This window comes from Phaseolus vulgaris, chromosome 11 (genome assembly GCF_000499845.2).
Source record: "Phaseolus vulgaris cultivar G19833 chromosome 11, P. vulgaris v2.0, whole genome shotgun sequence".
Classification (NCBI taxonomy): Eukaryota; Viridiplantae; Streptophyta; class Magnoliopsida; order Fabales; family Fabaceae; genus Phaseolus; species Phaseolus vulgaris.
The window spans coordinates 40,192,067-40,216,511 of NC_023749.2; the positions used below are offsets into that span (position 1 = coordinate 40,192,067).

Sequence of the window (24,445 nt, forward strand, 5' to 3'; positions counted from 1 at the left end):
TCTTCCTCCCTCTCCACACACCTTTGCAAGGTCTCTCCACCACCATGACTGGAGCCTGACTGGTGTATTGAGATTATCGGACATTAATCCATATTTTGAGTTCAAAAGTTCCTTCCATCTACCACTCTCTTGTGATAAGCACCTCCATCTCCATTTAGCTAGAAGTGCACGGTTGAACATACGTATGTCTCTAATTCCCAGTCCTCCCTCCTCTCTAGGTCTACATACATCCTTCCATCCTACCCACGCAATTGGCTTATTCTCTTTCCCCCATCCCCACAAGAATCTCTGTTGAATACTAATGATGCTTTTACACACTGTTTCCGGTGCTCTGTAGAGTGATAGATAGTATAAGGGAATGGCCGATATGACTGAGTTAATAAGACATATTCTCCCTACCATGGATAAGAATCTCCCTTTCCACACGCTGAGTCTTGCTTTTAGCTTTGTTATGACCGGCTCCCAGAAAAGTTTCTTCCTTGGGTTTCCTCCTACTTCAAGACCCAGATACTTAAAAGGTACCACCATTTGAGTGCAGTTCAAGGTCTTAGAGTAGACTACCACTTCATTACTTAATACATTGATACCTGCTAGTTTTGACTTGTGGAAGTTTATTTTCAGACCTGACGCTAGCTCGAACCCCCTCAAGATAGCCTTCAGGGTTACCACATTACTAAAGGTGCTTTCACACAGAAAAAGAGTATCATCTGCATACTGGAGAATGCACACCTCTAGCTCATTCTTGCCTATCTTGAGGCCTGTTAGAAGTTTGTTCTGCATAGCTTGCCTCACTAGCCCAGACAGTCCTTCTGCAACTACTAGGAAAAGGAAAGGTGCAAGGGGGTCACCTTGTCTCAACCCCCTTGAAGGCTTAAATTCCTCCGTCGGACTCCCATTGACTAGCACTGATACTGTGGTGGATTCCAAGCAACCTCGGATCCACACGATCCACTTATTGTTAAAACCCATCCTATGAAGAATATCATAGAGAAAGTCCCACCTTACCGAGTCATATGCTTTCTCAAAGTCCCGTTTTAGACATAACTCGCTTCTCCCCTTCCTCTTAAGTTCCTCTATCACTTCATTAGCCATAAGCACGCTATCCAGAATCCCTCTGCCCTTTAAGAAAGCGGATTGGCTTTCGTCAATAACAGAGGGCAACACCTTCTTCAATCTTCCTGCCAGTACCTTCGAGATGATTTTGTATATGGCTCCTACCAGTGAGATGGGTTGATACTGTTCAAGCTTTATAGGGTCTCTAACTTTCGGGACAAGAGCAATGAAGGATGCATTACACCCCTTTGGGAGACTCCCAGTCTCATGGAATAAAGATAGCGCTCCCACAATATCATCTTTTATAGTCTCCCAACTGTGCTTAAGAAAATTGAAATTGAATCCATCTGGTCCTGGGCTCTTTGAGCCTTCACATTGCCACACAGCATCCCTAATCTCTTCCTCAATGAAATTGGCAAGAAGGCTGTCATTTTCAGACACATTAATAGTCTTAAAATCAACTTCGTCCAGTCTTACCCCAAGGTCCTTTGTTGCTTTGAACCTTGCCTCGAAAAGGTTCTTCGCCTCTAGACGCACTGTACTTGGCTCCTCACACCATTGATCCCCCACTGTAACACCCTTCACTTCATTCCTGATTCTTCGCCACCTCACAGATGAGTGAAAGTACCTAGTACAGGAGTCCCCAAACTTGAACCAGTTTGCTCTAGCCTTTTGACAGATAAGGGACTCCATCTTAATTTCATTCTCTTTTAGTCTACTTGTCAACTCCATCCTTTTCCGCCTCTCAAAATCTACTAAGCCCCCTTCGCAATCTAAGCAGTCGAGTGCCTCTATTTCCTGCAGAATCTTCCTCTTGGCAGTATCAAGGTTACCAAACACGTCCTTATTCCAAGATTTGAGATCAGACTTAAGAAGCTTCAACTTTTCCTTTAGCCTTACTATCTTGTTTCCTTGGACTAAGTAGGACTGCCACTTATCCTTTACCATCTTGTTAAAGCCCCTTTCCATGTTCCAAGCATCAATTGTTCTGAAAGGTTTAGGGCCCCAATCCTTCTCCACTGACTTTACTACAATCGCACAATGATCTGACACTTCCCTCCTTAAGACATACTGTTTACTCATAGGCCATAATCGAAGCCACTCTTCAGAGACAAGCACTCTGTCAATTCTACTCTTTGCTGAGCCATCATGTTTGAACCACGTGAATTTCTTTCCTACAATAGGCAACTCCATCAGTAAGTTAGAGTCAATGAAGGAATTGAAGCCATTCCTCTCACTTACTTGCCCACCCCTTTTCTTTCACTTCTAATTCTGACACCATTAAAGTCTCCACACATACACCAAATACGATCACGAGACACCGACTTGGCGTTGGAGAGATCATCCCACAAGGTCTTCTTACCACTCAAAGAGCATGGAGAGTATATATTGGCCACAACACACCTAGATGAAGATTTTATATGTTGTCCAATGATAATAATAAAACCTTTCCCCATCACATGACTCTCATAAGTAAAGGATTCAGTATTCCACAAAGACAAAAGAATACCACTTCCATTATCTCCTTTATTGTGAACCCAGCCAACTTTGTTGTCCCCCCACAGGTTGTAACATCTAGCATCCGAGAGTTCACTTGTTTTCGTTTCTTGCAGACAAACAAATTCTGCTTCCTCACGCCCTATTATGCTCCTCAAGTACCTAACTTTTGTTCCTCCCCCCAAGCCTCTTATATTTAGATTGACAATTAACATGGGAGAACCTTCTTTTTACCCGCCTCTGCACTTTTCATAATCTCTAAGTCTCTCTCTTCCAGGCAAATATATTCTTTAACTACCTCTTGCTCATCCCCACGGCATATAGTCCCTACTTTTCTACTAATCTCCCATAGCTTACACGGTGTCACTGCTAATTCAGAGTTCCTCCACCGCTCATTACAATTAACAATATCCCCATCTGATGTAGAGGTTGTTGATGTGCCTTGTATAATGGGGGAAATAATTCCGGATTATGGCAATCGTGAACTCAGCCTTACTGATCTCCTCGGTTCTATAGAGGATACCCCCAATTTCGCTAGGACTTTGGGTTTTCCACCTCGCGTTAGCGTTTTCGGTGCACTGTCCCCTGTCATTCCTTCGTCTTCTGCATGAGGTAAGTCATCACAGCTTGTGCAGGGAACCTCTTCTTCTGATAAGCCTCCATGTCCTTCAATTTGTTTTTGTCTCCGACTGTGCTGCTGCCCTTCATTCTTCCCGAGCTTCTTCGTTGTGGTTGACACTCTCGCAAAATCTGGAGAGGCGGGTGGGTTTGACTCAGTTTCAACGTTCTCCTCCGAACCACACGACAACTCACCGTTTTCTTCATGGGTTTTTCCTTCCTCTAAAACCAATTCGGGACCCTTCTGATTTGGCCCAGACCCGAGTCCAACTTCAGCCGTTAACTCCTGCCCATCCTCCAATTGGGCCTCTATCTTCCCTTCTTGGCCCAGCTTCACTTTGGATTCCACATGGCACATACTACCTTTTACGTCATTCTCTTTTTCCTCTATACCTGCGTATGTAGTATGGCTATTAAGAGTAACCCTATCTACTTTGTCAGATTGGTTGACAAAACTAGATTCTATAAATATATTCTGACCCTGCTTTCCTTCCTTTGTGTATAACTTTTCACCTTTCCTCTGACACGCTCCGATTTCTGAGGATGAAGCCCCAAAGTAGACTTTTGGCGTCTGTACCATCCAATCCCCACCTAACTCCTCTCTTCCTCCCACCGGCTTTCCACGTGACCGGATTTCCTCCCCTTCCCGTTGATTGTTCTCCTCCTCGCCACTATTGTCAGAGAAGGAGGATTCTTCCACATAGGTTTCAGAGGAAGAAGTACTGTCTGTAGAATCATTATTAAAGAAGTGACCTTTGCAATAATCAGCAGCGGTGTATGGAAGATCCTCTTCAAGAAGGATACACAACTTATGTTCATTAATCCTCATCTTTTTTACCACTCTTACATACCGATGAGTCTCAATACGAACTTGTAATCGAGCAAATTCTAAGTTTTCCCACGTCAACGTAGATTTGTCTATTGACATCAACTTTGTCGCTTCACCAATCACTCTTCTAAAGCATTCTTCGTTCCAAAGGGATATCGGAAGACCATAACACTTCACCCATACTACTTTGTGACTTGCTACCGCCATTTTCGTCCAAGGCTTTATGCTAACAAAAAGGCTATCGAACCAACCTCTGTTCATCTTTATTAACTCCTCCATATTCACCCCTTCTGTTAGTGTTAGAAGTGCTAGGTTGTCCCCCATGTACCTCAATCTTATCATGTTCGTGCCCCCTTTTACGAATTCTTCACTCAGCTTGTCGAAGTCCAACCCTTCATCATATTGACCTACTACACTCTTTATCATCCATGGCAGGGACTGCTGAAGAATTTTGGACTCTTGTTGAGTAGAGTCTTCACTCTTCCTTTCCCGTCTTGTATGACCTTTAACTACATCTGCGTAGGTATTATTCCCCTTCTTTTCCATCCAGACTTCCTTACCTTTCTTGAGAGCATTTCCCACATCTTCCTCCACCTTGTTCTTCCCACGTTCCAACATCCTGGCCTTGTTCACACTCCCAGCCTCCTTTCTCTCCATTCTGTTTGGTTCCACAAGATGGCGACGGTACTTTGGGATATTCACATATAACTTCCTATTCCCTATGTACACTTGGTCAAGTTCCCACTCCAGATTTCCGGCATTTCTAACTTCAAAAAATCTCACAAACCCAAATCTTCTACCCCACTTGTTTAGCCGGCGTGAAATGAAGACTTCTTTCACTCGTGCCCACTTTTGGAAGATTTTGAACATGTCCATCTCACCATAGTCATTTGGAAAGTTGGAGAAGAAGAATGTTGTATAATCCAAGGAACTCTGATGTGTTTTACGAGCAAAACCACGCACCTGAAGGGTGTATGGATCCCTGTGTTCCCTCCGCCTTCCGCTCGGTTGATCTTTTGTAATTCAGAATTCCCTCCCTCTTTATTGGATCTTGAGTAACTATTTTGATTGCTCGTTTGATAAAGTTTAATCCTTTATATTTAATCACTTTTGTAGTTTGTAAACAGATTGGGATGTTAATTTATTTTATTTATTGCTGATAAAAAAAATATTATTCATGAGGGTAGAATTTTAGAACTTACCCTATCTACAACAAACTCATAAATAAATGTGTCGCCAGGCAATATAGGACATTGAGTTACCCCTTTTATTCCATCAAACCAAGGAGTTCCAATCTACCACATACAAACCATACACGTGAATAATCAATAAGAACAAATGAAAAGTCTAAATTAATCATTTAAATCTATTTTATTTAAGATTATATTTTGAAAAAATATTTTGGGGGAGGAGATGAAGCCAAACCTGTCTAATCCCATGCCAGTGGATGGAAAGGTTTTCTGTGATCAAAGTGTTGTTAACCTGAACAACAACTGTGTCAAACCTCCTGAGCCTGGATGGTGGGTCCTAGAGTTATTCCATTGACCGTGATAACAAGCTTTTTAAAGCCAACAGGGGACCTATACTCATACTTCACCTCCCATTTGTAATGTCTATTTTTGGCCTATGCATTGCGGAAATTCCCAAAAATAAGGAAGAAACAGAGAATGAACAATGTTGGAATAGCCCTTGAGCTGAACGGAGGCTCAACCATGCCTAGCAAGTAAAATAGGCGTAAGAAAGAGAGAAAGCTAATTGAGATATAGTTGAGAGATGTTAAAAACTGGGATGGTCTTTATATAATGGATTAACTGAAATAGATTGTTATTATATAATATATTTTATTGTTGGTTCCGCCTTTTAAACTAAGTTTGAGTGATGAAATGTGTTATAGTGAATAAGAAAAGCAACTAAGAAAGAAATCAAGTACTTATTGCATATATGATTCAATTAAATGAATATGGCAATAATGAATGGGAAGAGGATACTAAACTAACAGAAGAAGTCATCTAAGATGAATGAGGAAAACCTGATATCCTGTTTAATGAGTTATTCCAAATCTTAAAGGTCTCTGACCAAGAACATGAGTATACAAAATTATCAAATAGTTTCCTCAACAACAGAAACTAAAACACTTTCTGCCATTATACAATTATACAAAAAAAAAAAAACAATTAATAGACTAAAAGGAATTTTACTAAGACAAAAAAATATAGGTTGTGATCTTTGTATCAATGTTTTGTCATTAGTTGTTGCACACCTTCTCTGAAAGTAATTTCAAGTGCTTATCAACTCATTTATAACCATCATTTTTATCATTATGAATGAAGATTAATCAATATAAGAAGAATGCAATTACACAAACCAAATTGTGATAACATTTAATTAATTTCTCTTCAATAATATTAAATTCATTACTATATTGTAAACTTGTTTTATAGTTTATCTCTTACTTTCATACTTTGATTTTGTTATTAACAATAATAAATAAATAAATATGATCAATTTAGAGTAACCCTAACTCTCCAAAAATTATCAACGAACAAAATACTAACCAACCAACCTATTCTAAAAAAAATCTACTAGGAAATGAGACTTCTACCTAACTCCAGTAGAAAGACCTTTACCAATATGAATTGATAAACATAACTCACTACAAAACAAAAGTTTAGAACCTTGAATTGCAGACACTTGAAAGAAACTTAAATAATACCGTGAGTACAAAGACTGAACTCCAGTTCTCCATATATTATTAGTTTTTCAATTTCTTTTGTAAGTTGACCCTCACCATCGTTAGTCTTAATTATCAATCCTCTATACAACCACAAAAAAGTTCTTAAAAACTCAGTTAAAATAATCTCATCTCAAGAAATGAGGCACTGCATTGCAAACTTTTCCTCTTCTTAATTAATCCATTATACCTCATTTCTCATGTTATCTAAAAAAAAAAAAAAAAAAAAAAAAAAACAACTGTTTTAGAAACTTTATTCATCAGAATAAAAAAAATGATGCCATGAGTAAGCAAAATTGATATCATGAACCAATTGTTTTCAGAAACAAGTGAAAGACAAAACAGATAATATGGTGGACACTTGTCTGGACTTTGTTATTTCTTATCTTTTTACAGTAATGCTTTGATTCAGGCTCTTATATTGTTCTTTAGTAATTATGGCCAATCAGAAATAAAACTAAATAAAACAAAAACAAACATCTGAGTGCAAACATAAACAAAATCTAAACAAACAACAAAAAGAAAAATTAAATAAAAAAAAAGCAGTAGCAACAATTTTCAGTGAAATAAAAGATAAATAGCTTTCATTTTTCCAGCAATGATATAATCTTACAGAACTTCACAATATTGGACTTGTCCAATATCATAAACTTGAGTCTAGTAGAATTCAAATCCTCTCCAGTTCATCTTTTCTACAAGTCAATTTTCTGCAAAATCTGAATCTTTAGGAAAATAAACCTGGGCAAAATAGCTGAACCTATCATGTACAATCTACAAATCTTATGAGGCTGTATTTATGTGCTGTATAAGTTTATTTGTTTGTCCCTAAAGGTTATTGTAGCTGAAACTGTGTTAGGAAAGTCTTCACATTAGGGGGGTTGGAACTATTGAAGTGTTCCCATATTCTCTTTATTTTTTATTGATAAAAATATAAATAAAAAACAAATAATATATTAGCTGTCTGAGAAAAAGAAAGTAAATTACAAAAAAAGCCCTAATGATTCATTGTTTTGTTCTCCTTGGTTTTCTTTTGTTTTATGCCCGTTTGATTGGTCGCATGTAAGTATGACGTGTCGGGTAGACATGAATTGTCCCTTTTCTGATCCTGCAATCAGAAATTATACTCTTCTGAAAAGTGCAAAAGTGACCAACATCAACATCAACCAATGTGAAATTAAAAGGAAAAAGACACAACAGGTGCCTCATTATAATTCGTGGCGACTCACACTAACACATAGCGCACAGACCTTTCTACTCGTGTTCTCTGGTTGGTTGGGAGCAATACTCTAAAATAAAAATAAAAAAATTCTCAGTTTCCTTATCGGGTAAAACCCTTGTCTATTTTAAGTCTCTCATTTGTTTTTTTTTTTTTTTTATCTAGACACACTTTTTATCCTGTGATTTCAGAGTGGTATTCTGGTGTGTTTTTTTAGGAGGATTCAATGTTTTTTTCATGAAAATAATGGCGTGATGATTTCTGTTCCATTGGCAAGTCCAACCAAAACACTGAATGGAAATGTTTCTTTGTATGTTGGAAGATTTTCATGTCATGTGATAATGTGATAGAGAATCGGTTATTATTTGATCTCTTTAATCAAGTAGCTCATGTTATTTCAATTAGAATTTGTCGGTATCAAACTAAACAATCTTCTCTTGGCTAAACATATGTCAATTCTATAACTGTTCAAGATGGTTTATTTTATCATTTGATTATTTAATTATTATTTTTTTCCATCTTAAATTTGATTACCGTAATTATTGTTGTTCGATTGTTATTGTTGTTGTCGAAATGGTTGAATATTATTTTAGAATTAAATGAAATGATTAAAAGAAATCTTGATTTAATTTTTTTATTATTGTTTTGGTAAGGTTTAACTTCTTTTGTTTTTGTTTTTTTTAAGTGGTTCTGACTATTACTAATTTTTTAATTATGTTTGTATGTTTGATTATTTTTAAAATTTTTTTATTGAAGTTGTCAATTTGATAACTTTTGGATCGGTGTCTTGAGTTTTTGTTTTTCTTAGAATTGAATTGAAAAAGGAAAAAACATACACTGAGTTAATTGTTTATTCCTTTCTTTTTGTTTTTATCATTTCTTTTCTTTGTTGTCTGCATTCTATTATTGTGATCTAGTGGTTTAAGTATTTTTAATTGAAGTCTTGGATTTGGATATACTTGTTTAGATGATTGTGTTAATTTTGAACTGAGAAAACATTCTGATTTTTAGTTATTTATTATTATTATTATTTGGGGAACAAATATTCATTTCTTAATGTGCTCTGAATTTGATTATTGAATCTTCTTCTTCTGTCAGGGTCATAGGTGTGGTGTTTTTAATTGTGTTTAGTGTTTGTACCGCCCTGGTAGTCGGAAGTGATGACGTGGCACCAAGCTACAGTGTAGTCGTGTTGACAAGACGCCAGGTTGACAGAAGGGGAGGAAGTCGGGGGGGCTCGTGAAGTCGCCAGTGATTAAGTTGGCGTGTTCCGATCATTAAGCATACCAGGCGATCGCCCAGTAGAAGGTGAAGTCGCCAGATGTAAACTCAGGCGACCAAGCGATTGGAGATCGCCAGAGCAAGCACATCGCCAGAGATGAAAGTGGTGCAGATTATGAAGGCGGCCGGCGAGACCACAGGGAAGGTGTACGAGGGCACCCTAACTCGCCAGTTCCAGTAGAGATCGCGCTCCCAAGTTAGCTATGCACTGGGCAGTACCATGCATAAATAACTTAGCCAAAAAGAGAGTCAGAAGCAGCGCCCAAGTCAAGGAGGCTCCAGATGATGGCACGTGTACGACTGGATGCGAGCCACGTGTCCAGGTCTGTAACTGCCAGGAGAGAGAAAGTGACCAGGTATATAAGAGTTCTCAACGAACTTTCTGAGGTACACACGTTCAGATTACACTCTTTACGCTTGCGAGTTCTAGAGCTTACTGTGAGAGAGAACATTGCACGGTTCCTTGAGATTTCCTGAGTGTTCTTGCTCTTAGTATTTGGTGGTTCGGTCACTGACTTGGGCGTTGGAGTGCGATCGGTCGCAGCGGTGCCGCTCTGTTCTTTTGCAGGTTCTTGAGGTGGATCTTGAAGGAGGACGGAGGTTCGAAGTGGTGCACAAGTCGATCCTTTGACGAGGCAGGTTCCAACGTTCTGGTCAACAGGCAGGATCATCAGGCGCCCACCGTGGGGCCATGTAAAACCTGTTCCCATCCACAGCGCGAGTTCTTGGAGGTTTTCGTGATTTTCTGTGTGGTTGTGTGCTGGTGCAACCGTAGTTTGTTGTTCGCTTGAGATTTGTTCGGTGTTTTCGCATTTTCCACCGTTCGTTTGGATTTTTGTTCGGTGAAGTGAAGTTTTCTGCTATTTACGTGCGATCTGTTCGGTGGGATTTGAGTTCCCTCGCTCGTTTGGTTATCTGTGGGAGAAGCGGTGGTTTCTGGTGGAGTTGTAGGTTTGTTTGAAGGTTTGCGGTGTTCTTGCGGAGTTTCGCGCAGTTTTTCCGATTGATCGCTGAATCGATCGTGGCTGAAGTAAGTGTTGTTCACTGCATTCTGTGATTCGCTAAGTTTCATGAGAAAAATGAGAAGCAATCGTTCAAGTCCGGTTGCGCCCGTCGCTGCTGAAGGCGCCGCCGCCATGACCATGGCGCAGATGGCGGAGATGATGCGTTCGTTGCAGGCAACTGTGGAAGCCTCGCGCATAGAACAGGCGAGAATGCATGAGGACCTGGTCGCCTCTCGCGCCAGGAATGAGGAGCTTAGCAAGGTGACTGAGGAGCTGCGTCAAGCTCTTCAGGAGCAGCAAGGGCGTTCTTATGCTGAAGAGGTTGCGCCGTCGTCGCCACCTCGTGTTTTTCCTATGCCTTTTGTTCAGGCGATTACTGACACGCCTATTCCTGCGAGTGTGGTTCCTGTTAAGGCTGTTTTCACCGGCGTGGAGGATCCTGAGGCTCATCTCACCACGTTCCATACGCAGATGATGCTGTCAGGGGGATCAGACGTCGTGTATTGCAAGATGTTCGTGAGCACGCTCCAGGGAACGGCTCTGGAATGGTTTGTGAGCCTGCCTAACGGTCACATAACCAGTTTTCAACAGTTCTCGAAGATTTTCGTCGAGCAGTACATTGTGAATAAGGCACCGCCTAGGGTGTCTTATGATTTGTTTGATATAAGGCAATATCAGGGAGAGTCCCTCAGAGACTACCTGAATCGCTTTAGGGCGCAGATGGTCAGATCGCCGGCCAAAGATGAAGAAATGCTGGTCTATGCATTCAAGAAGGGCGTGTTGCCGGGACCATTCTGCGAGGCGTTGATCAGGGCGCACCCCGCCTCGTTTGCTGAGGTTAGGCGACTTGCGGTGGCCCACATCGCCGACGAGAGCGAAGTCGCCGAGAAGAGAGGAAGCGTGGCTCCCGCTAGGCCACGCGCCCAGACGAGGATCCAGCCACAGAGGGTGTTGGAGACAGCGGCGGCCAGGAGGGATCAGAGGACTCGCCATCCTTATGATCCAAGGAAGAACAAGGGTAGGGGCTAAGGACGCCAGCAACCAGCACGCCGGGAATACAATCGCCCGCCTAAGCACAAGTTTGTCATGGGATTGGAGGATCTGATCGCCATTCCCAACATATCCGCTAGGTTGAAGGCGCCAGAAAAGGTGGGCGACAAGGTGTTGGGACCAAAGCCAGACGCCTGGTGTGAGTTTAACCAAGGCTTTGGCCATACAGTGGACTCATGTTTAGCATTAGGATACCAGCTCGACGATCTGGTAAAGAGCGGGTTCCTAAATGATTATTTGCTGGACAGGAGGACGGGGGGCGCGTCGAGCTCCCAACCAGCAGGTGCTGAAGCTCAGCAGCACGAGATGCCCACGCACGGAGAAATCCACACCATCGCAGGGGGTTTCTCAGGCGGTGGATGCACCGCATCACAGAGGAAGAAGTACGCAAGGTCTGTGATGACGGTGGATATGTTTGAAGACCACTCGCCAGAAGTGGATATTACATTCACCAAGCAAGATCTCCGGGATGTTGTGCCTCATGACAACGATCCCATAGTAATTTCGTTGATAACAGCAGGAAGAAAGGTCCACAGGGTGCTGGTGGACCAGGGAAGCTCGGCAGATGTGATGTTCTGGCCAACTTTCACGCAGTTGGAGCTGCCCCTTGACCAGCTGAGGCCCTATGGAGGGTGTTTGTATGGATTCGCTGGTGACCAAGTGGAGGTTAGGGGGTACATAGAGTTAAGGACAACGTTTACAGACGTGGCGGGTTCAAGAACGGAAAAAATCAAGTATCTGGTTGTAAACGCTCCTTCAGCGTACAACATCCTGTTGGGAAGACCCACGCTCAATAGGATAGGTGCCATACCATCAACCCGGCACATGAAGGTGAAGTTGCCGTCCTTGGAGGGGGTGGTCATCACCATCAAATCCGATCAGAAGGAAGCAAAGAAGTGCTATGAGAATAGCCTGAAAAACAAGAGATCGGTGAGTTACGTAACAACCACCCCGCCTCCCGGTGTGAAGCCCAGACCAACGGTAACAGAAGAGGTCGCCGGGAGGGACGTGGAGATGGTAGACGCTGAGCTGGGGGAGGGGAATGATGGTCTGGGGGAGGAAGAGGCAAGGAATCGCCCTGAGGAAGCGAGAGAACTGGGAATCGCCAGGGCGGTGATCGCCAGAGAAACCAGACCAAAACCCGTCGAGCAGTGGCTCGAGAGAGAAATCGGGGGAAAGATCTTCAAGCTGGGAAGATCCCTGGAGGTTGAGCTCCAGGACCAGATCGCCAAGGTGATTGAGCGGCATCTGGACGCGTTTGCATGGTCCGCTTCGGACATGCCCGGGATCGATCCCGACTTTTTGTGCCATCATCTGGCGATGGACAACTTGGTAAGACCAGTGCGACAAAGAAGAAGAAAGTTCAACGAAGAGAGGAGGCAGGCGATCAGGGACGAAACACAGAAGCTCCTCGCTGCAGGCCACATCAGGGAAGTTCAGTACCCTGAATGGTTGGCAAATGTCGTGCTGGTGAAGAAGAGTAACGGGAAATGGCGCATGTGCGTCGATTTCACTGACCTGAACAAGGCTTGCCCAAAGGATTCGTATCCTTTACCAAGCATAGACGCCCTGGTGGATAGTGCTGTAGGGTGTAAGCTGTTGAGCTTCCTGGATGCCTTCTCGGGGTATAATCAGATTAAGATGCATCCCATGGATGAAGAGAAGACAACCTTCATGACGGAGAGATCGTGCTACTGCTACAAGGTGATGCCGTTTGGGCTGAAGAACGCGGGGGCCACGTACCAGAGGCTGATGGATCGAGTACTTGCACCGATGCTGGGAAGGAACGTGCAAGCGTACGTCGATGACATGGTCGTGACCTCGCCGGAAAAAAGCAAGCACGTTGCAGACTTGGAAGAATTGTTCACGACGATCGCCAAGTTCAGATTAAAGCTTAATCCAGAGAAATGTATTTTCGGCGTGGAGGCTGGAAAGTTTTTGGGTTTCCTCTTGACTGAAAGAGGCATAGAGGCCAACCCTGATAAGTGTGCCGCCATCCTGGCGATGAGGAGCCCAACTACGGTGAAGGAGGTTCAACAGCTAACGGGTCGGATGGCAGCCCTGTCCCGCTTTGTGTCAGCTAGCGGAGAAAAGGGCCATCCCTATTTTCAGTGCTTGAGGCGCAATAACAAATTTGCGTGGACGAAGGAGTGCGAGGAAGCCTTCGTCAAGCTGAAGGAATATTTGGCGAGCCCGCCGGTCTTATGCAAACCGCTGGTGGGAACCCCTCTCAGGTTGTATTTTGCTGTAACTGAGAGGGCGGTGAGTGCGGTGCTCGCCCAGGATCAAGATCAGGCTCAAAAGCCTATTTATTTTGTGAGTAAGGTGTTGCAGGGCCCCGAAACGAGATATCAGGCCCTGGAAAAGGCTGCGCTGGCTGTGGTATTTTCGGCGAGGAGGTTGCGCCACTATTTCCATAGCTTCACCATTCTGGTGATGACTGACCTGCCCATCCAGAAGGTCCTGAAGAAGCCTGATGTTGCAGGAAGGATGGTGAAATGGGCAGTAGAATTGTCAGAGTTTGATATTAAATATGAGCCTCGAGGCCCGATCAAGGGGCAAATCTTTGCAGATTTCGTGGTTGAGCTCTCATCTGAGGCGACGCGAGTTGAAGGGGACGACTTCCGTTGGGTACTCTCGGTGGATGGATCGTCGAACCAGCAGGGCAGCGGTGCTGGAGTCATTTTGGAAGGACCCAACGGCGTGCTGATCGAACAATCTTTGAGATTTGCCTTCAAAGCCAGTAACAATCAAGCAGAATATGAGGCGCTGATCGCCGGGATTTTGCTGGCCAAGGAGATGGGAGCCAGGGTGTTAATAGCCAAGAGCGACTCGCTGCTAGTCACAGGGCAAGTAACAGGCGAGTTCCAGGCTAAAGATCCACAAATGGCGGCCTATTTGGAGTATGTGCAGGAATTGAAGAGTTCCTTTGACTCCTTTGAAGTAGTACATGTGCCCAGGGAGCAGAATGCCTGAGCTGACTTGCTAGCTAAGCTCGCCAGCTTAGGCAAGGGGGGTAGGCAGAGGATGGTGATTCAAGAAACTCTGAAGACGCCGAGAGCATTTGTGGCAGATCACCTGGTTCTTCAGATAAGCAAGTCGACGGAGAAAGCAGCGAGAAGTCATAAGTCCCTGACGCAAGAGACTTTGAGATCGCCGAGAATTAGAGCATGTCGAGGAGAGAAGGTGAACATGACGCAGGTCTGCGCGATCCATGAGCCAGACACCTGGATAACACAGTACAAGCGATGCCTGGCAGATGACCTTCCCCCACTGGATCCGACAGAGGCTAGGAAGGTAAAGAAAAATTCTAGCAAGTACACATTGATTGATGGCGATCTGTACAGGTTTGGGTTCACTCACCCACTCCTGGAATGCGTACATGGCGAGAAGTGCACGAGAATCATGGCAGAGCTCCACGAAGGTATATGCGGAAGCCACGTCGGGGGTCGAGCTCTGGCCGCAAGAATTCTCCGTGCAGGGTATTACTGGCCATCGATGAGAGAAGACTGCAAGAAGTATGCCCAATGTTGCAAACAATGCCAACAGCACGCCGATTGGCACAAGGCGCCTCCCGAAGAGTTGAAGTCGATATACAGCCCTTGGCCGTTTCATACGTGGGGAATCGACATCCTGGGACCTTTCCCGCTGGCGATCAGGCAGATGAAGTACTTGGTGGTGGCGATTGAGTATTTCACCAAGTGGATCGAAGCAGAGCCAGTGGCCCAGATCACCGCACACAAGATCGAAGGTTTCGTGTGGAAGAATATTGTGTGCCGGTTTGGAGTGCCCAAGCGCCTGGTGTCAGATAATGGGACTCAGTTTGCAAGCCACTTGTTGAAGAAGCTGTGCGAAGGGGTGGGAATTCAACAAGTGTTTGCATTCGTCGAGCACCCTCAGACGAATGGCCAGGTGGAGTCAGCTAATCGGGTGTTGCTGAGAGGTTTGAAGAGAAGACTAGAGAAAGCCAAAGGAAGCTTGGCTGAGGAGGTACCCCGTATAGTCTAGGCGTACCACACCACGGAGCAGTCAGGAACCCATGAGACTCCATTCAGCTTGGTCTATGGGTGTGATGCAATGATTCCAGTAGAGATCTAGGAGAGCTCGCCGAGATTCCAGAACTTTGTAGAGGAAGACTCGAATGAAGAGAGAAGGCTGAACCTGGATCTACTGGATGAAGTCAGGGAAGAGGCGAGATTGAAGGCTAAAGCAGTGAAGAGAAGGGTTGAACGAAGATACAACTCGAAGGTGATGCCAAGACAGTTTAGAGAAGGCGACCTGGTGATGAGGAAAGCCCACCAGTACGAGATGGAGAATAAACTGTCGCCCAAGTGGATAGGGCCGTTCAGAGTAACCGAGGCGCTCGGGAACGGCGCCTACCGCTTAGAGACATTGGAAGGAGGGGCGATTCCTCGCACTTGGAACGCCACGCACCTAAAGTTGTATTACAGTTAAGAAGCCTTGTAAGTAAAGACAAACGCGAAGTTATATTACAATGTCTCTGTTGAAACAGTTTGAAGGGGGCACTCTTTTTTCCCTAAGGAGGGTTTTTAATGAGGCCACCCAATAAAGAGAAGTTTTCGAAGTACAAGTTGTTTTAGATTGCGTGCCTGTTGTTTTCAGAAAGTTTTGAAGAAAGACCTTGTCACTTGTATGTGGCTTAAGGCAAGTTAAAGATATGTTGCATGCTTTCTAAAAAGTTTTAAGTCCTCATCGTCTTTCGGCGTTCGGAGGCACCAGTTAAAAGTTTTAAGTCCTCATCGTCTTTCGGCGATCGGAGGCACCAGCTAAAAGACCTCAACGCCCTCGCGCGTCCTGAGGCGAGTTAAAGACCTCCTCGCCGTCGAGCGAGTGCAGGCGAGGAAGAGCGAAAAGTCCTCAGTGTTTCTGGGGGCGAGGAGATGTAACCCCTGGGGCAATGTAGAGGCAGCAGTGAAAAGTCCTCAGTGTTTCTGGGGGCGAGAAGATGTAACCCCCGGGGCAATGTAGAGGCAAGTAAAAGACCTTCTCGCCTATGAGCGAGTTCAGGCAAGATAAAATCCTCTCGTCTCGAACGATTTCAGGTACGGTGTTAAGGGTGGACGAAGTTTGGAAGGTGGCTAAGGTAGGTTCGAAGAGAACGCCTAGCCACCCGGTCTTTTATTCTGAAGTTCAGGAGGGTAGAGAAGGATCCGAAAGGCGCCTCTACCCCCAGATAAAAGAACAATGGCCAAGGCATGAAGCCAGAAAGAAGCTGATATCGCCAAGAGTCTTTGGCGACCAGGAAAAGTTCAAGCAGCGGCGAGAAAGTTAAAAACCCATGCTGATGGAGCAGATCGGGGGAAGAAATGTTTTAAGCCAGTGGTTGAGTTGAAGTTCGTTGCTTGAAGAGTGATTTTACGTTAAGGTTAATTGCCTTAAGATTACGAGCTGTGAAAGTGATTATTGCTTGAAGTTGAAACGGTTCGAAACAGTTAAGTGCGAGATCGGGCCTACAAAATCACTAAGTTATTTTTGCTGAAGTAAAATTGCGCAAGGAAAGTTGAAGCAGGCAAAGAAATTGCAGAAAGAAATACAAAGGCAATTTCATTAAAGTAAATACTAGTTCAAAGCACATGGACAGGAAAATATGAAGGTTATTACAATTGCACAAAGAAAAAGCATAAAGGTGATGGATGAGGGGAAATTGATCAGTCTTCGACGGGAACCACTTTCCCATCCACCACCTCGTTGTTCAAAGACACCATGCTGAGATCCAGATCGGGGAACATTCATGCAAACTGTTCCCGTGCAACAGCGAATCCGGCAGCCAAAATTTGGGCAGAACTCATTTTAAGATCTTCAATCTGCTTCTGGAGTCCTTCAGTTTGCTCCTTCAGCCCCTTATTTTGCTGCTCCAGCTCTTCGATTTGTTTCTTGAGTTTTTCGTTGATCTCTTGAGCTTGGAGAAGGTCTTCAGCAACCTTCTTGGATTCCGCTTGCACTTGGCCCAGTTCAGCAGTGATTTTCCCTTTCTCTTTGTTGGCCTCGGCAAGCTCAGCAATGGCGTCGTCCCTCGCCTTCTCCACCTTACCCAGGAAGATCTCCCGATCAGCAGACCTCTGCTCCAGTTTTTTTACCTTGGCGGCGTCAGTTTTTATCGAAGCTTCCAAGTCAACCACCTTAACGCGATAAGGCACAATTTTGCTCTCTAATTCGATCTTTTCTTGAGCCAGTTGTTGTACCTTATGGCAGAGTTCAGTGGCCTCCTTGCGCGCAAATCGGAGCTCGGTGCTCATCGCATCTTCTACTCGGGAGTGTTCAATCTCCGCGAGCGTCAGATTGAAGGACAATTTCTCCACCTCAACCTTCATGGTGCTGTTCTCAGTTTTAAGGTTGAAGAGGTCGTCCTGGAGCTTCCTGGTGGAGCTCTGCACCGCTCTAGTTATGATGGCGGGGATGTCTTCTGCTATCGTCTTCAGCTTAGCAGATAAAGGCTCCCACATCCTCGTGACCTCAAGAGGGAGGTTTGCAGCTTGGAGAGGCGTTGGGTGGGCCTGTTGTTGGTTTTCGTCGCCACCTTCTTTAGTTGGTTCTTCAGTAGGCGCTTCTGCTCGTGGTGGCGACGTCGGGGACTCAGTGATCAGAATCAGAGAGGTGTGGGTAACCTCATCCCCGATTGGAGCAACATCTGCGGCTGAGGCGTTGGAAGGAGGTCCCCCTCCAGCTGATACATAGCGTGGAGGCGCTTGGGGGGTCCTCCAAGAAATTATCTTCGGCGGCCTCAACCGCGGGTGGTGCAGTTGCCAATGGAATGGCTTGGACTGGGGAAGCCGGAGCTGGTGGAGATGGCATTGTTGGAGGTGGAGCAGGCGTGGATGGCGGTGTTGAGGTTGGAAGAGGGGGTGGGGCAGGTGGTGAAGAAGGTGCCACCCTCTTCCTCTTTGGAACGAGGCCATCTTCGGTGACCTCGTCATCTTCTTCCTCCTCCTCGTGGACTACCTGGGGAGCTTTCCTCTTGGGCCTTTTGAGGACAAGTTTTTTACGCTGGGCGGCGGGTTGGACGTCGGAGGGAGCTGGGCCCTTAGGTGGCGATCGGCCCTGTGCGGCGGCGATCTCCACCACAGAATTTGGCACTGTTTGAGAGCCCGTTGCCAACCCATGGAGTCGGGCGAGCGTCCTCAATTCAGCAAGCTTGTCCTGGCCCAACATGTTATCTGCATAAGAGCAAAAATGCATGGGTTAGTTCAGAGAGAAGATAAATGCATAAGGCAGTATGCAACAGCAAAGCAGACAAATAGTGCAGAAATATAAAACCAAAGTCTTGCGCACAACGCACAAGACGCCCAGAAACAGTTAACAGAAGCAAGTATTAAAACAAGAGGCTCGAATGTTCTAACCTATTCGAATTTCGAGTTGGTCCTCAAAGAATTCGAAGCAGATCAGGGTGGTGGTGAGGAAGGTGATGTTGGCATCCGCCACACTCTTCCAAAAGAAGCAAAGATCCCTGTCCAGTGCACCCATGCTATCAGGACTTCTGGGTCTCCTGAAGCAGCTCTTGGACTCTTTGCTCCCCTTGTTTACCCAGTACAAGGGGAAGCCGTCGAGTAGGGAAGTGTCCTTGTCGTTGGGGCGCACTTGGACGAACTTTCCCTTCCAGTCTTTATAGGACTGCTGGAAGATGGAGAGGATCGACCTCCCAGCAATCCCATTCAAGCTCACCCACAGGCGGTCTCCTGGGTGCTTGGCTTCAAAAAGGAACAAGAATACGTCTACGGATGCTGGCAACCCCAGATGGTCGCACATCACTTGGAATGCTCGCACAAACGCCCAGCTGTTGGGGTGGAGCTGGGCGGCGGCAATGTTGAGCTCGGTGAGGAGCTCCCTCTCGAAACGTGTAAAGGGAAACCTTAGTTTCACCTTCTTGAATAGCGTTGTGTAGACGAACGGGCAAGGTAGCACTGTCATCTTCTCATCGTGCTCCTTGTGGAATGATTGATGAAGTTCATCCCCCTTCTTCAACCGCAAAACTGCCCCCGCAGTGTTCACAGAAGATGTTTCCCTCAGCAGGGTCGAGTTGGCCCAGGGATACAATTTTTTGAAGTCTGGTGTGGGGACGGAGGCTCCTCCGGTGACTGGCGGAGTAGCCTGGGCCAGGTTGGGGCAGGAAGGTGCAGGCCTCTCAGCCTGGGAAGATGAAGCACCGCGTGCTCGCGGTGGGTTAAGTGCTTGAGAAGAAGGGTTTCGCGATGAAGGAGGAGGATTCCGGGTGATCTTGGTGCGAGTCATGATGGAAGCTGCAAAGGAAGAAGAAAAGGAAAAAATGATCAGGGGTCACAGAGGCTGACTCGATCATGGAAGAAAGGTGAAAAATGAACGAGCGTAGGTTCGTTGCAACGATTGACGAAGCCCTAAGTTACGAAGAAGGAGAAATCGCAAAGACAACCCACAACGTATGCACCAGACAGTTACAGGATGATGCGAATCGGTTAAAATGCAGGGAAAACCAGCAGAAGAAGGAAAGGAAGTACCTTTTTATGATCAGAAAGGCGATGAAGAATGTTGGTGATTCAGAGAGTTGAAGAACGTCGAGAGCTTTTTCGCAGAAGAAGGTTAGAGCGTTTGTGAATACGAAGAAAAGTGATGGAACAGTGTGGAGTGAAAATGGGTTTAAGGGTTTTTCGAAACGGGTTTGGGAAGCGCAAACGGTAACTGAAGGTAACCGTTGATGAAGCCACGTGTCGAGCGATGGGTGAGGGGTTTGGTGGAGCGTCAGAGAAGCAGAAAGTACAACCGCTTGGATTTCTGCGTCAGGGCCACGTAGGTCGGTGTTGACGTGACTCTTTCAGTCTTTTCGCTGGACAAGTCTTCGCTTAAGACTGGGGGGCTTGTGTACCGCCCTGTTAGTCGGAAGTGATGACGTGGCACCAAGCTACAGTGTAGTCGTGTTGACAAGACGCCAGGTTGACAGAAGGGGAGGAAGTCGGGGGGGGCTCGTGAAGTCGCCAGTGATTAAGTTGGCGTGTTCCGATCATTAAGCATACCAGGCGATCGCCCAGTAGAAGGTGAAGTCGCCAGATGTAAACTCAGGCGACCAAGCGATTGGAGATCGCCAGAGCAAGCACGTCGCCAGAGATGAAAGTGGTGCAGATTATGAAGGCGGCCGGCGAGACCGCAGGGAAGGTGTACGAGGGCACCCTAACTCGCCAGTTCCAGTAGAGATCGCGCTCCCAAGTTAGCTATGCACTGGGCAGTACCATGCATAAATAACTTAGCCAAAAAGAGAGTCAGAAGCAGCGCCCAAGTCAAGGAGGCTCCAGATGATGGCACGTGTACGACTGGATGCGAGCCACGTGTCCAGGTCTGTAACTGCCAGGAGAGAGAAAGTGACCAGGTATATAAGAGTTCTCAACGAACTTTCTGAGGTACACACGTTCAGATTACACTCTTTACGCTTGCGAGTTCTAGAGCTTACTGTGAGAGAGAACATTGCACGGTTCCTTGAGATTTCCTGAGTGTTCTTGCTCTTAGTATTTGGTGGTTCGGTCACTGACTTGGGCGTTGGAGTGCGATCGGCCGCAGCGGCGCCGCTCTGTTCTTTTGCAGGTTCTTGAGGTGGATCTTGAAGGAGGACGGAGGTTCGAAGCGGTGCACAAGTCGATCCTTTGACGAGGCAGGTTCCAACGTTCTGGTTAACAGGCAGGATCAGTGTTATTACCATTTTTTTTATCCAAGTACTGGATTTCATGAATAATGTGTTGGGATTGAGTGAGTTTTAAAATTAGATTAAAAAGTAAAAAAATAATACATTCTCGATTAATGTTTGTGTATTATCATTATTAATTGTTAACAAGAGAGTTACTTTTTCAGCTTTTAGAATGGGTTCTTTATTAGATTATTTTGATATAACCCAATTGTTCTTTTTACATTTTTGTATCTGCTGTTCTGTTCAAGGATCTAAAAGTGGGTGGGTAGTACTTAATTTAGAATAGGTTGTAGATTTTGATATGCTTTGTCTATTTATTTGTTTGGTATAAATTTTGTGTATAAAAGTTCGGATACTTTTAAAATATTTTTTTTATTTAATTTATTTATTTGCAGATAAAAAAAAATAGATTATTTTGATGTAGACTTTTTTTTTTGTCTAAGTTTAGATTTGGTGTTGATTTACATATATTTGTGTTCTCACCTATAATATATTTGTATTGTTCAATGCTTACAAAAAAATAATTTAATTTATGTTGCACTGCTATGGAACATTTTAACTTCATTATTCTCAATGGAAAATCCATTCACATTATGTTTTTTCATCGTGATCCCAATATTAAAAAGTGGATATGCAAATGTGTTCATAAAGAATCTGGACACGTCGGTAGATAACAAGGCATTGATACTTTTTCTAAAGGGTATGGATTTGTCCAATTTGACAATGATGAGTCTGCTCAGAATGCTATCAAAAAATTGAATGACATGTTAATAAATGATAAGAAGGTCTATGTTGAGCTTTTTGTTCAAAGTCAGGAAAGGACTCCACCTAATGGATCATCGAAGTTCACTAATGTGTATGTGAAAAACTTTTCTGAAACTATACACTGAGGAAGACTTTAAGCAACTCTTTAATACCTATGATACTATAACTAGTGTTGTGGTCATGAAAGACGCAAATGGAAAGTCCAAATTTTTTGGTTTTGTGAATTTTTGAAAGTCCAGATTCAGCTACTACTGCAGTTGAAAGGTTAAATGGAACAACAATCAATAATGACAAGGTTTTATATGTGGGGAGAGCTCAAAGGAAGTTAGAAAGAGAGGTAGAGTAAAGCTAAAAATAAATTTGATCAACTTCAAGGGGCTAATTTGTATCTGAAAACTTTGATAGTAGCTTTAATGATGAAAAATTGAAAGAGAACTTTTGTGTGTTTGGAACAACATCTTGTAAGGTACACTTTGGTTCGTTCTATGTTGATTTATTTTTTTATAGAATGTCTAAAATTACTTCATCATTGTATTTATTTCATATTGTGCAGGTAATGGTTGATGCTCTTGAACGTAGCAAGGGTTGTGGTTTTGTTGCTTTCCCTAATATGGAAGAAGCTAGTAAAGCGATAAATCTTTATTTGTATTAGATTGACATAATAAATATTATATATTGTTTACTCTTTCTTCTATCTATTTATTTACATATGAATGGAATGAATGGAAAGATAATTAGATAAAAGTCTCTCTATGTTGCAGTAGTTTAACGAAAAGAAGAAAGGAAGGCTAATCTACAGATGATTTGGTGATTTTGTGTTTTGTTTTAAGAAAAAATTATACTTTAACAACTTAAAGAAGTTGTATATAGACCTGATGTGACAATTTTAACAATAAAAAAAATGTAATAAAAGATAAATATATAAATAAATGATGTGAAAAATATTAAAATAATAGTATTAAGAGTTGTAGTAAGGGTGTAGAAAAAGAGTGGGTTGTGAATTTATCATGTTCTTGTTTTAAATTGTGTATTAATTTTGTTGTAACATTTTATAAACTTTTTATTGTATTCAGACTCAGTTTTCTCATATGATTGTACCCGTTGAAATGAATGGGTATCATCCAATGGGATCATTCCATCCTCATATATATTTTGGTTCAGGAACATCTAGTTTTGTTTCACCAATCGGCTATGGTTTCCAACCCCATCTCTTGCCACCAGGCATGCGAGGTGTTGCTTCAAATTTCATCATGCCATACCATTTTCAAGAACAAAGGATGAATCCTATACGAAGGGTTGGAAATAACCAGGTGATTATGCATAGTAAAGTTGTGTTCTTCATCCATACACAATTATACCTCCTTTTAAATTTGAAATTTTTTAATCTAGATCTCTTCCAACCATGGAATTAAATACATGTCAAATGGTCAAAATGACATAATTTTTATAGTGTTCCACATCGTCTTTGTTCCTTTGAAAACATGTTTTTTTTTATCAGCAATGAATAAATAAAATTAAAGGGGATACTTCAGGGGTATCCCAACCCATATACAGTAACCTGAAGTGGACTTCCTAAAAAATAACCAAAAAAAAACCAACATCGGCGACCACCGACTACACATATGGAGAACGCCGTTTCATCGATCGGCGATCATGTAGACAGAACGCCGCTTCATCAACCGGCGATCATGTTGACCTTTGCATACCTACGGCGACCACCGACTACACACATGGAGATCGCCGTTTCATCAACCGGCGATCATGTTAACTTGTGTAACTTCAACAACCTCCGACTACACACAACCGGCGATCATGTTGACCTTTGCATACCTACGGCGACCACCGACTACACACATGGAGATCGTCGTTTCATCGACCGGCGATCATGTTGACTTGTATAACTTCAGCAACCTCCGACTACGCGCAACCGGCGATCATGTTGACCTTTGCATACCTACGGCGACCACCGACTACACACATGGAGATCGCCGTTTCATCGACCGACGATCATGTTGACCTTGTATAACTTCAGCAACCTCCGACTACACACATATGGAGAATGCCGCTTCTTCGATCGGCGATCATGTTGACCTATGGAGAGCGCCGCTTCATCAACCGGCGATCATGACAGCCATACAAGAGGTCACTAAGCTTAGAAGAGGTCATAAAGTAGTTTGGGGTATAGGTCTCCTCTAGCTTAGAAGAGGTCACTAAGCTTGACGTGTATGAACATATTTTCCTGCATCCTCATCCACCCCTACCACAACCGAGAGCACACTATGCACTTCCTACCTAGACCCTCGTATAGGACACATTCATCTGCAGCTGCTGATGCACAGTAGGGGGTTCATCACCCATTCAGCAAAAGAGCAATTAAAGTGTTTTGACTTGTACTTCAGCCATAACCAAGTGATCCTGCCGCTAACTTTCGCGTGGAGGGAATGTTTCGTTGCTTCCCTTGCCTCGTTTATGCAACTGTGCAATCTACAAGAACGCTCTTGGAACCGTCTCCGGGAACTTCGAACACACCCTGCAAAAAACACAGATGGCGCCTCTGGCGGCCGTTTGCACTCCGACGCTCAAGTTAGCGGCAGGATCATTTGGCGCCCCACGGTGGGCGCCAAATGATCCTGCCGCTAACTTTCGCGTGGAGGGAATGTTTCGTTGCTTCCCTTGCCTCGTCTATGCAACTGTGCAATCTACAAGAACGCTCTTGGAACCGTCTCCGGGAACTTCG

The 24,445-nt window shown here is 44.1% G+C and overlaps 1 pseudogene; it reads left to right on the plus strand.

Moving 5' to 3' along the window:
• The first annotated feature begins 8,272 nt into the window (after positions 1-8,272).
• Positions 8,273-22,477, plus strand: LOC137807386 (polyadenylate-binding protein 8-like; annotated as a pseudogene).
• Positions 22,478-24,445: the final 1,968 nt, after the last annotated feature.